At 48.2% G+C, this 13,091-nt stretch overlaps 1 pseudogene across 1 annotated transcript in view; it reads right to left on the bottom strand.

Moving 5' to 3' along the window:
* Positions 1-2,127, bottom strand: part of LOC307242565 (large ribosomal subunit protein eL13-like) — a 7,916-nt pseudogene extending 5,789 nt beyond the window's left edge. Inside the window, exon 1 of the transcript in view lies at positions 2,001-2,127. The product of the transcript in view is annotated as a large ribosomal subunit protein eL13-like (transcript). The remainder of the gene's footprint in view (positions 1-2,000) is intronic.
* Between the last annotated feature and the right edge of the window lie 10,964 nt (positions 2,128-13,091).

The raw sequence follows: 13,091 nt of genomic DNA, 5'->3' as shown, positions 1-13,091 counted from the left end.
CTGAGTGCTGTAGCATGTGTGACGTCTCTGACAGATGCACCACGCGCGCGCGCGCACACACACACACACACACACACGCACACGCACGCACACAAACACAGATAAGCGCACAAGCACAAATTCCCGCACATGCTAATAAATGGACGCAAACTCATGTCACCTTGGCCTCTTGCAACCAATTCATGTGCAGTGCTGTCAGTTTTGAAACACACACTCACACACACACACACACACACACACACACACACACACGCCAAATGTTGCTCTTAGAACACAAATGTTATGTCACACACCAAGGAGCTCGAGCTTCATTGGCCAGTGAACTGTAATCAGTCTGTAACATATGGATATATGTGATATCTTTCTCTCCCTCCTTCAGCTTATAACCCACACGGTGACAAATAAGGCAATTGTTTCCCTCAATTCTTCTTAACTTTACTCATCATTCAGCCACGATCCGTCTCAGGCTCAATCTGTCGTACCCAGAGCTCATCACCTTTTCCTCAACAAACTGTCAGAGATAAATGTTCAATGGGCATCGCCTGTCGTTAGGCGGACATTTAGCTCTGTCAAACAGTGTAATGAGGTAAATACAGGGTGATGATTGATGACTGATTGATGTGATGGCTCAGACAATTAAGTTGTAAGCCCCAATTGACCACGAATCAAACATATTTACATGAACATCGACAGTTGAGTTGAATAACATAGAGACATAGCTTGTTGATAATTATGTCAACTGTTTGGGATGAATTTGGCTGATTTGTGAGGGACGGTCACAGACACAATTTTCTCCGCGTGAGGATTTCAACAAAAATGTTCCAGGCACTGCCTTACAATGGTGAAACGCATCTGTTTTGAACTACCTCCGTCCGTCCAGAGACGGCTTGGAGGATGAGTGAGTGATGGAGACGAGAGAGGAAGGGTTAAGTGAGAGAGAGAAAGAGCGGGAGCAAAGAAGAGAGAGAGAGAGAGAGAGAGAGAGAGAGAGAGAGAACCAAGGCAGAAAGAGAAAATGGGACTCGATTCAGGGGGAGAAGGAGAAACAGTTTTGGAGGGTTTGCGTGGAATGACTGAGTGGCTGAGAGGGAAGGAGAAAATGAGAGAAGGAGGGACACATCGACAAGCGAACAAGAGGGAGAGGTGGGTGGGGGTGGGTGGGGGGTTTCGGGGCAGATTGAAAAAGCAGAGAGGCTCGGCCGCCTCTTGCAAGAATTTTTTTCGGGGCAGGAAAACCAGGCCCGGGCTCGGCCGGCTGGGTTGAAGGAGGGGGTAACGGCGGCGTATTGAGAGCTACGGTGCTCCTCCTGCCCCCCCCCACCCACCCACCCAGCCGCTCCACCCCACCTCGCCCCCACCACCTCCTCTTCAAAGGCACGGGGCGCGCTTGATGGCTTTACCAGACGCTGCTCTGGTGGGGCAGGGCTGCCGCTGCAGGCCCCCGCGCAGCGCTGCACCCGGTGGGACCAGCGCAGGTTTAGAGCCGGAGGAGGGAGGGGCGGGGGAGGGGGGGGGGGGGGGGGGGCACCGATTATTAGTGGAGACACCCACAAAGTGGATGGGAGGGGTGTCGTCGTGGGGGTGGGGGGGCGGGGGACATTTGGGGTAGGCTGACCCAAGGAAGCGTAGAATGGGCAGGTTCACCTCAGATCTTCCGCCGGGGTCGAACACGCGTTCAGGGAAAGGAGGGCGCACGAGCCACGGCGTGCCGCCGAAGCCACGGACTTCCACATTGTTGAAACCGATCAATATGACGTCCTCGTGGGTGTTTTAAAGAGTCGAGATCCGAGGTGTAGGGCGCCCAATTTTCCACCCAAAATCTCAGGCGCTTGAAGACGGTCTCCAAAAAGAAAATAAAAAGTTCCATCCGGTGGGTCCGCTCACGCGCATGGGAACTTTACGATTTGCGGTTATGTTCAACGCTATGTAACGCGGGTGTAGTCCGTGCATAGGTGAAGCGCGGGACAGTCATTACAGCTCGTGCCATCTGGCTCGCACACGCCTGTTGGTCCTGAGGGCACGAACCTTGACCCCTTGTTGGTGGTTGTGACCCTGGTAGAAACCTAGAGAGCCGAGGCCTGGTTTCAGCGGGAAGGTGGGTGAAGTGGTGGACGGGGGCTCCCACATAGGTGATAAGTTTATGACTATAAGTCAAGCAGCCCTCAATGTGTTTTCAAAATGTGCATAAAAGCAAACGCAAATAAGTACTTCCATTTACAGTAATTGCCAATACATTTTGGAGGTTTGACATCCAAAGAATGAATAGTTTGTGTCAGGAATGTACAACTGGATTAGTGTCGTCTTTCAACCTCAGCGGGCAACTCATCCTTATTGATGGCAGATGGTAATTGTTGTGATTATTCCTGACGCCCAATAACATGTTTCCATCTGTGAACAGGACGAGCAAAGAGGACTGTGGGATAACTTTGATAGAAGCAAGTGTCAGAAGTTTTCGTCAACACATTTGAAATAATTATTTTCAGTCCAATGTTCTTTACACAACTATAGACCACTGACCAAGTAGTAATTGAGAAGCTTGAAGAGGAGCAGGCCTGGCTCCAGCTCTAATTGGGTGGAGCAGAAAAACAATGCAGAACGGCAATGGCAGTTTTTGTGGAGCCCGGGCCCACTAACGGTGATCCTCATAATGAACGATGAACGGTAGCACGTTCCCATTTCAAAAATCGGACTAATAACCTGCTCCTCCCCACGGGAATTGTCGGGATCGCAGGGCTTTTGATTTGTTTTGAACTTGAAGGACACGTTGCAGCACTGCTTTGCAATCGGTGCACGCAAAGGATTTCACGCGGCCGCCTACCTGTCAGAGCCCGCGTCCTCACGACTCGGATGCCTTGATGCCCTATTAGGTCAACGGTCTGTATTTAGAAAAGGGGCGAAGGCACAGAGGGCCGCATTAGCGCTGTGTAGGGTTTGCACAGATGGACAGGGGGCGCATGCTCCAGAGAGAGAGAGAGAGAGAGAGAGAGAGAGAGAGGGAACGCACACTTTCCAGCCCTACGACCCCCCACCCCTCCAAACCCGCGACACACAAACCTTCAGCCGTCAATCGGACGTGTTATCTGCGCTGCCCTCTGCGGGGGTCTGTCGTTGTGACCGTCACCCCTTGGGCGGTGACAGAGGAGAACCCTCATATCTGGGATGGCTGATAACCCCTGGTACCCTCCGGAGCAAAGACCCTCGCTGTCCGGCAAGACGGACTGACAGCCTGTCTGCCCCCATCCCGCTCCACGAATAACACACCTTCTTGTCTTTGTGAGAGCGCACAAGGGAAAGGATGTAGCCCGGCCACACATTGTGCGCTACTTATACATTTTTCGGCGTTGCTAACTGCAATGTTCTCATCCCATAAATTTGAGGTTAAATTCATGCATATACTGTATGTGTAGTAAGTGCTGGCGTCTGCACTTTCCAGGTTTTGTACAAATCGATAGCGAAAATAATTTGAAGAGTACAGTGATGAACCCATCTATGTATACGGGAATTTCTTCTTAATCAGGTGTACTTACAATGTGTACAGGGCTTTTAATTTTGGTCATGTTTTTTGGCCAAAATGCTTCATTCAACACTATAGCCATGACACTTTTCATGACACACTGCCTACACACACAGACGCACGCATTCACACATGTATCAACCGAGTGGGTTTGGAACTACACGCAGACAGATCACTGGTAAGACGGTTTGTCAGCGGCCACCCCTTAGTTCTAATTCAGACGCTGGAGTACGCACAGCTTCCCAGAACATGTCTGTCCAGCCACGGGATGCTTGCTGCATGTGCCCCTGGTTATCAGCCGACAGAAATAGCTAATGGGGATCGATCTGCCTCGCACCTGCCCCGTCCTGACCTCACAAGAGCGGACCCAGGCGTCACACAAAAGTCAAACATATATCGTTTTGTGAAGCTTATTCGTGCCAATTGCATTTTAAACACTAACATCCCAATAAATGTTAAAATGTTTTTCTCAGCAGGACATTTTAACATCAGCATTCAAATATACTGCAAATGTCATTCTTTTACCCTGCATCGTACGGGATCGATGCAGCAGCCATTGAAGCCAGAGCCCCTGGACAGTCCACTGCCATGGACTGTGCGACACTAGCCTAAAAGAGAAAAAGCGAAATGTTTCCCTACACTCAGAACTATGTTGTCCTCAGTAAAACTAAATATGGTTTTCCCAATTCATCAAATATAGGTATTTGAGTCCTTAGGATTAATTATCAGTCCTGATGGGGGTTCCTAGTTAAGAAGCTGCAGTTCTCAGGCCTGAAAATTGGACCGTGGACATTGATTGGACCTAATCAACCACACCTCACGCTGACAAAAAAAACCGCTTCAACGGGCCTTCATTTCTGCCGTCACAAATAGACATCCGGGCCCTCCGTTTTTCCCCAAATGAATAGGAGCAACAGTTTTGGGCCAGTCCCCGAATGAGAGACGGCAGAGTTGAATGGCCGTCGTCTGGAGAAACGCGTTCGGTCTTTGGTGCCAAGGGGGCTGCAGGGGTCGGTTCATTACATCGAATTGGTGTGTTTATTCATTTTGGAGTCTTTAGTTGATTAGGAAGGCTTCACTGTTTGCTCCACTGTACTGTCACTGTTCTCAGAGGGTTGTTTTTTTGGGGCTGGGGGTGGGGGTGGTGGTGGGGGGTAGGGGGGTGGGGTGATGCTAAGTGACGTATGTGTGTGTTGGGGGTGGGAGGGGCGGGTAGGGGTGGACCGGTTGATACATTTGATGTGAGACGAGCTGGCCCTCCGACAGGAGCTGTCACTGGAATAGCAGGGGGGTCCTTATCAATCAACCCCCCCCCCGTCCGCCAATCAAATTCACTCTCCGTGGCAACCGGGGCCCTGTTATCTATACAGCTGTCAGCTCTCTCTTCTCTGGGAATTTCTCGCTCTCTCATTCTCTCAAAGTCTCGGTGCGGGGCCGCGCTGGAGCGAAAGGCTGACGGGCGTAGGGATATTTCACTGTGCGAATATCACTTCTAACCACATGGCATCTCGCGACGACCACAAACATCACACCAACCAGAGCCAAATGTGTCTTAGGATGCGGACAGCGGCTTAGAATCATTCAGAATACACTTTATGCCGGTACAATGGCCCAAAGCGTGTTGAAAGGCTACATAAAAAGTCAAAATCATGATGTTGTGGGGCCAGTAAAGATGCTGTGGCTCCCCAACTTTCTCTACCTCTTTCTTGCATGACATAGTACAACATATATGTGATGTAATAACATACTGGGCTAATACTCTATTTATACACTATTTGGTAGAATATGTTTGGAAACAGGACACACACTTGCTGTGTTTACTTATTTATTTAATCCTGTCTATTGTTTACACCCGTTGATGCCTTTTGAACGCCTTCCCGTCCTATACTATCCCCCACTGCCATGATGGGAAATACTCAGGTATTTTCGAAATAAATAAAATAAATAAAGCTTTATTTTTCGATCATTTGGAGTCAACCCGAGTGATTGGCACCGGAATCTTCTAAAGTGATCCAGCGTTGAGGGAAGAGCTGCAGTTGACCTGCCACACCCCGGGGGCAATTACAGTCGCCCGACTGCAGCAATGGCTCAATTTTCCCCCACGGAAACTCGTAAATTGCAATTCAATCCAAATCACAGTCTACAATGATTTCGAAGAGAAGCAGTTCTAGGTTTACGGTACGTGAGGCTATTGCTGGTGGATTCAACACTGTTTCGATTCTCATGGTCCCCATGCCTCCTGTCCCCCAAAGGCTTGACCGGCGAGAAAGTTATGTATGAGATCAGCGTAAATATGGTGAGTCTCTTGCTTTTACACCCCTCTCTCTCTTTATTTTTTTCACTGAGAGAAACACACACCACAAATACACTCACAGGAGGGAGAGAGACAACTCTCAGCCCCTTTGTTTAACAGTAGCAGAATGAATATGTAAAGAAGAGCTCATAAATAAGAGCACTGAAAGACCCCTGGCTGAGCTCACTCTGGGCCTGCCTCTGGCCGCTGGAACACACACACACACAGACACACACACAGACATGCACACACATGCACACACACGCACAACACACACACACACACACACACACACACACACACACACACACGCACAAATGGACACACACACACACACACACACACACACACACACACACACACACACACACACACACACACACACACAGGTCCCCCTTTTCAGGCAAAGACAAGATACACTCAATCAAAGGGTCTGTAAGGGAAATTGTTGTTAACAGATCCATCACCTGTAGGATGAGAGTAACGGCGGAACAATTGAAATACCAGTGAAGCTGTATGCTAATGATAATCGCTGCCCAACTCTGCTGCCGTTGTGTCCCCAAAAAAATTGTGTTCCATTCCCCTTTATCGTCCACATTCTGTTAATGCAGTCGGGGCATTTAGTCTGGGCTCAGAGGCATCCCAGTTGAAAGGTCAATATTTAAGGCTTTAACACACACACATTTAGATTATTACATTAATGCAGATAGATAGATAGATAGATAGATGTTCACTTGCTTGCGTAGAGGCTGAGTGTGTGCATAAATGTGTGTGTGTGTGTGTGTGTGTGTGTGTGTGTATATGTTTGAGGTACAGTGGCTCGAGGCTGTTTGTCTCCAGTCTGAGGGCATCCTGCCATCCTGTGGATTCCTCCTTCTTCATCTCCCAGTTGAACCCATCCCTCTATCTATCCATCTTCCTCCCTCCCTCCACAGCTCTTGCTTCCACCATCAATCATTCTCTCTCTCTCGCTCTCTCTCTCTCTCTTTCTATCGTTCCCTCTCTCTCTATCCTGCCACTCTGCTTTTCCTGTTTGGACCTATCACTATCCGTCCGCAATAGCTCCCTTCTTCCTCTCCACCGCGTCCAAACATCATTTCCTCAGTCTCTGCCATTGATTCAGTCTCGTTTGCATCCTCTCATCTCTCCATCCAAACTTCACTCTCTTCCCTTCACCCTTTGCTCCTCTCCTTCCTTGCTCCTAATCTCACACCTTTGATCCATTTCTATCAATTCCTCCTTCTTTACCCGTAAGAAAAACTTTCTCTCTCCTTCTTTCCCCCGAACCTCCTCCTTCAGGCGCTGTGATGGTCACCGTAGACATTGCAACGAAGTCCTGAGGGAAGGATCTGAATGACTTGAAAAGAGCAGTAGAATTGAAATAGAAAGTGTTAAATGTAGGTGTAAGTTCATTGTAGTCAGTGCAGGATTTATTTTATATATAGTGGTGAGTTTGCGCATAATGTCAGTGTAAATATAACAAAAGAAGGCTGGAGGTATTAAAACTCCAAAATCTTTGGAGAGAGACGGTGCTACCTCCTTCCATGAATCCGACGGCATCTGGGTATTTTTGTGGTCAGGCGTAGATGGACGGTACGGATTGTACCCGCCGACCTCTTCGCACAACCTTCCTCCGGAACGCGTCCGTCTTGAAGTACCTGAAGCGCGTGGCGTTCCAAGAATGTACTCATGACAACTTCACATTCATGTGATTTACAGGTCAACTTAGAGGAGAAACTTTAGGCTTTGACATTTATCAAGTATTAAGTCAATCTTTATATAATACTTGATCAATGAAAACACTGCGTGGGTTTGAAATCAGTCCAAATCTGAGGTCTTCCTGGCAAAGATTCCACATCAACCAGTGTTGGTCAAGTGACCTGTCCTCAGCACAACTCATGGAAACAGCACAGTGGATGCTGCGAGGCGCCAGTTCTGCTGACAATGATTTCAAACACTTGCCTACACTTGGGCGCTTGCCTAACTTAGCTAAACCACTTCATATTAGTGGGTAACCCTAATTGAGCGATTCAGCTATTTATTTGTGAGTAGAAAACTGCATATTTAGCAGTTATTTCATCCATTTTCACTTCTCCAGCTGTCCGATTACCCTTGGTACTTTATTGGCCCCTTTGACCAGTTGCTCATACTTAACTGATTATTGATCAGCAGCTCAGGAGGTACAGTGATCGATGATCGCCGGTTAGATTCCCGGCTCCTCCTGGTAGCGTGCCGAGGTGTCCTTGTGCAAGTCATTTAACCGACCGAACCGCTCTCCATGAGCAGGTGCGCGCCTTGCACGGCTGCCTCCGCCTTCGACGTATGAATGTGTGAATGTGAGGCACGTATTGGAAGGCGCTCTGAGCAGTTGCACGACAATAAAAGCGTTGTATAAACGCAGTCCAGTTACCCTTGCCAGCACAAGGAGCCACCCAGAGAGAGGCATAATCCAGAGCTGGACAGTAGGTGAATGTTTTCTTTTTCTCTCAGGGATGGAGTGTATCCTACACTCCCTTCTCAATCTCTTTCCTTCCCTTCGTCGTTTCCATTCATACTTTGTCCGATGTCTCCTCCTCCCTCCTTTCATGCTTTTCTCCCCCCGTCACCCTGCCCGGCGCCCTCAGTAGTTATTACTGTGAACTGCTCATCGCCGCTGCCGCTGTAATCAGCATAGCTGTGGTCGCCGTGTAATTTCACAAGGGCCTCGCTGTGATTTGGACAAATTGCAATGAGATGTCTTTGCTATTCCACCGGGAGGAAAACATTGGTCGGGACACAGGGATTTGGAGCGGGAATAAAGACCGTAGACAGGAAGAGGTAAATTTGTTTTTTTGTTGTTTTTTTTTCCTACTTACTCGTCAGTGGCGATAGAGAAGTATGCGATTGTACTTTTAAGCCAGAGTTTCTGAGCCCCCTGCGCCGTACTCACGAGCGATCGGTAGAAAATAAAGATAAACACCCTTCCACTGAGGGCCGATCCCGTAAGCGAGGTGGTTGACCCGTCGTTGCACGTCAAAAAAAAAAAAAAAAAAGATGTGTGTATTGATCAAATTTCTGCATGTCTGCACTCAACCCTCAACCCTTTGGTATCGTTTATTGCCACGACAAGACGGGCGGGGGGACACACGCCCCAGATCACGTGTCAGCTGCCAATACGCTAGACGGCGGCAGGTGCTTTCTGACTCGACCGGCTCGCTTGATTGCCCTTCTTACCCCGTTCACACCGACTCGTTAACCGGGGAGGCTGAAGGCTCTGCTGTGAAAGCCGCTGCGAAAGAGGTAGTGGAGGGGAAAATGTATTCATCTTCCAACAGCTGCATGTGTATCTTTAACAGTGTTTCAGTTTTCCAGAACACCTAACAGAAATCCAGAACCGATAAATATATTCCAATATATTTTGATCACTTTTCACAAAAGCATTAAAGCTCCACTGACTAACATTGGTATTCCGCCCGATCGGGTGATTTAAACATTTCTGCAAGGATTAAACCGATTGGCGCAAATGAACTTCAGCAAGTGCAGCTCAGCCGGCGACAGATGTCTCACCTCGTGGGTCTCGAGTCAAAGCAAAGTCTGCACGCTCACTCTTAATTGCCGCCTTTATTTTGGCAAAGCCTCCGAGAGCCGCGCGGCGCTTTTCTTACCGCACGTTACACAGAGTTCACAGGCAGTTGACCTGGTTCGACCTCCACGCGCCGGTGTTCAGAAATCCCGTCCCCGTTCCAAGCCCGGGATCGGAATTTGGCCACCGGAGGGCGGCGGCGGAAATGACAGGGTTTGAGGTGGTCAGCGCTCTGGCCGGCCCCATCACGCGGACAGAGGTCCTGCACGGCGTCCGACTCGGGGGAGGACGCACCTTCAAGACCGCAGCCGGCAGCTCCAAACGCAGTAAAAAGCGACGGTTTATCACCCACAGCTGCATACGTACACAACATCCACGCTGTAAACTACAAAGTACCTCCTGGCGTGCGAGTCAAAGAAGTTGATCCTGAGAAAGGTACACTTAGGGCATTGAAATAGCACCGGCGTCGCAGTCTGACCTGAAACTCCGAAACATGACATGCGTAAAAGCGACCGACTGAACCCGACTGAATCGACGATCGCGGTTAAATTAAGCTGATTAACACCGAATCAAATTTCCGATTATCTCCAAAAAAGAAACAAAACCCATCCGAGCGAAAACTAAGCCCAACTAAGCTAAACGGAACCGAAAGAGTACATTTAAAAAAAAAAAAAAGCCCTAATCACACATTTTACGTCCTGGCCCGGGGTTGCGAAAGCATCCACGCTCCCGCCTATTGTCCCCTGTGACTGTGCATCAGTGACTGTAAAGAGATCCTCATAGGCCCCAATAGAACCTGTGTGGGTACGGTCGTATTGTTATTCGTGAGACACACACATACCCCACCCCACCCCCCCACCTCCATCACCCCCACTTTTGACCGCTGTGTGGGAGTGGGGGGTCAGAGTGGTTTTCACCATTACAGGTAGTTGCGAACTGTCGCTACTTGTTGAGATGAGCCCCCCCCCCCCCCCCCCGCGCTCCCAGTACACAAATGAGCCGAAGAAGGAGCACAATGACTTCAAATAGGTTTTAAGGTAAACTCCCACTTCAGTAAAAGAGAAAGGGGCCCGGGCCGGTCCAGTCACAGACACCGAAAGCCACCTTGCGTATTGTGGGGGGTGCTCGGCTGTGTATTGGCGCTTTGTTGTTTTCAAAAGGAGTTTGTGAGTCGTAAATGAAAACAGAGTAATAAGATGTCTGCGCTGCGTTTGCCAGTGAAAGGCCGGTCAATGGAGGGGGTCGGGGTTGGGGTGGGGTGGGATGATTTTGTCTTAGCCCTAAACGGAGCAATAATTTTGTGATCAAACAGCACCGGCGGGCCGTCTGGGTATTGTGGCGCAGACTGAGGAGCACGACATGCAAGCGTTTCAAGATTCAGAGAGTCAAACCCAGCGGCTTTGGCGGGACTTTGATGGAGGGGGGCCTGGGACCACCACGGACTCTGAGAGTGGCAGTGACAAAACCGTCTTGAAGGACCTGCTTGAGCTTTCCACCTGCTCTCCAAATTTCACCTCCTTTTTTTCTTCCAGCAACTTTCGGACATGAATGCATCAATAGTACCCTCTGGTGCCGGTTTTGGTTAAGTGCAGCACTGAATTTTCCGAGCTTGGGAACGCACCGTTTAGACTTCATGAATCCAAACCTCTGCATAGTCAGTAAAAAGACACAAGAGATGTGTCCGTTTAAATGACTGCACAAAGTGACCTAGTGACTTGGTTTAATGGTTGATCAATGAAATGTTGGCTCTTGTGACAGCCCTCAATTTTAAACACATACACGCACGCACGCACACACGCACACACACACACGCACACCCTTCCACATCAAAGCCACAGGTGGAAACACCCTTACACATACACATTGAAGGTAGAATGGGACACAATCATCATCTTGGGACTTGGGACTAATGATGAGGGGTGGAATCAACATGCCATCCGTTCAGTGATCCAGTAGAACTGGCTCAGATCTCTAGAAAGCCCACCCGCCCTGCCCCACCCCGCCCTCCTACCGCCCCAAGGATGCTTATTAGGGGAGCCCGGTTAGCATACCAGCATCTATGGAAATGTCTGTGGCCCTGGGGGCAAGGCTGGTGACTGGTGATTAACACATAAAACAGCTCCTCCATGATCCCAGGCTTCCACCCTCCACCCATGTGATCCCCCCCCACACCCAACATCACCACCCCATTCACCCCGGTCCTGTAAACCTGTGCATGTGTGCACATGTGCATTTTTGCTTGTGTGTGTGAGTAGCAGTGTGGATCACACACAGGGAGGTGACAATGTGTAAGATCCATTGTCCACAGTGGATTGAAAAGTGCACGTCAACGTGTCTACAAGCGTGTATATGACCCTCAAGATACGCGCGTGTGTGTGTGTGTGTGTGTGTGTGTGTGTGTGTGTGTGTGTGTGTGTGTGTGTGTGTGTGTGTGTGGACGCCACAGCTCTGTCTGCGTGGCATGGTGGTGCTAAAATGCAAAGAATAGGCTGAGGAGAGTCGTAAGTTCCTCTGTTACACACTGTGAAGGCAATAGCACAGACGTGCCACATTCATCGGCTGTCTGCCGGCTTATTTCCACAAACGGCTCTTGGACAATGGCAAAGAGAGGATATAAAAAAAAAAAATAAAATAAAACCCACAGTGAGCACAAAAGAGAATGAGGGCAAAGAAAGAGACAGACAGAGAGGTAAGAAGGACAAAGGAGGGTCGGGGAAGAGGGACTGAGGTTAACAGACTGAGCATCAGACACGGACAGAGTAGAGGAACACGTAGAGACGGACTGAAATCTGGATCTTCCAAGCGACAGGGACCCGGGCCGTAAGGAAAACTACACCCTTCTATTTAATTCTCTCGATGGCTTCAGGCAAAAAAATAAATCTCCTCAGACTTCTTCGGTCAACTTGGCCGTCTAACTACAAGAGAAGCAGTGTTGAATTAGTACGCTCCGTATTATTGAAACAAACTTAGGGAAGATCTCACGACTTGCACGACACTTTCTACTCTATAAATCCATACTCAAATATTTACGGGATATTTGCAACTGCCTTTCGGTGAACAATCAGAGAACTTTAAATGGCACTTAGACCTTTTTTTATTAATATCAGATTTGAGATATTTCAGTGGGGTTTTTTTTTATGCTTTTTATTTCTATGCTTTTATTTGTCTTGATTTTTTTTGGTTCTGTTTGGACTGCAGGGGGGGAATCCAGGTACAGTGAATGAGGATAAAATCACATCAACCCACACACAGAATATTCTTAAAATAAATCTCATTCTTTAGTCATGGAGGAACTCTAGTCACTCTACATTCACTTGACTGGACATTAAAACTGTTAATGAATGAGCACCCTTATATATAATAAACATTGTATTTTGAGCATCTGGTAAAGTTGATTAACACATGAAATTAAAGTTAATAACACAGCAAAAACCTGTATTGCATTGTTGGAAACAAACTTTATTACACTGTTAATTATATGGCAAAAACAAATAAAAATTGCTCCTGAAACTGGGTCACACAAACCTTTTTAATGCTCATGTTTAATGAATGTATGAACTCCAAACATGATTTAGGACATAATTTGCTTAAAAATGAATGTACTCCATTGAGCCCATAAACATCAATCACATCAATCTTAATATTTGAAGTCATACATATTTAAATCCAATCAGGTGAATTCTCTGGTTATTCTGGGTTGGAAAAAACCAAGGAGAGTCGAA

Source organism: Zeus faber, assembly GCF_960531495.2.
Source record: "Zeus faber genome assembly, chromosome: 16".
Classification (NCBI taxonomy): domain Eukaryota; kingdom Metazoa; phylum Chordata; class Actinopteri; order Zeiformes; family Zeidae; genus Zeus; species Zeus faber.
This window is presented reverse-complemented; position numbering and strand designations above follow the sequence as displayed.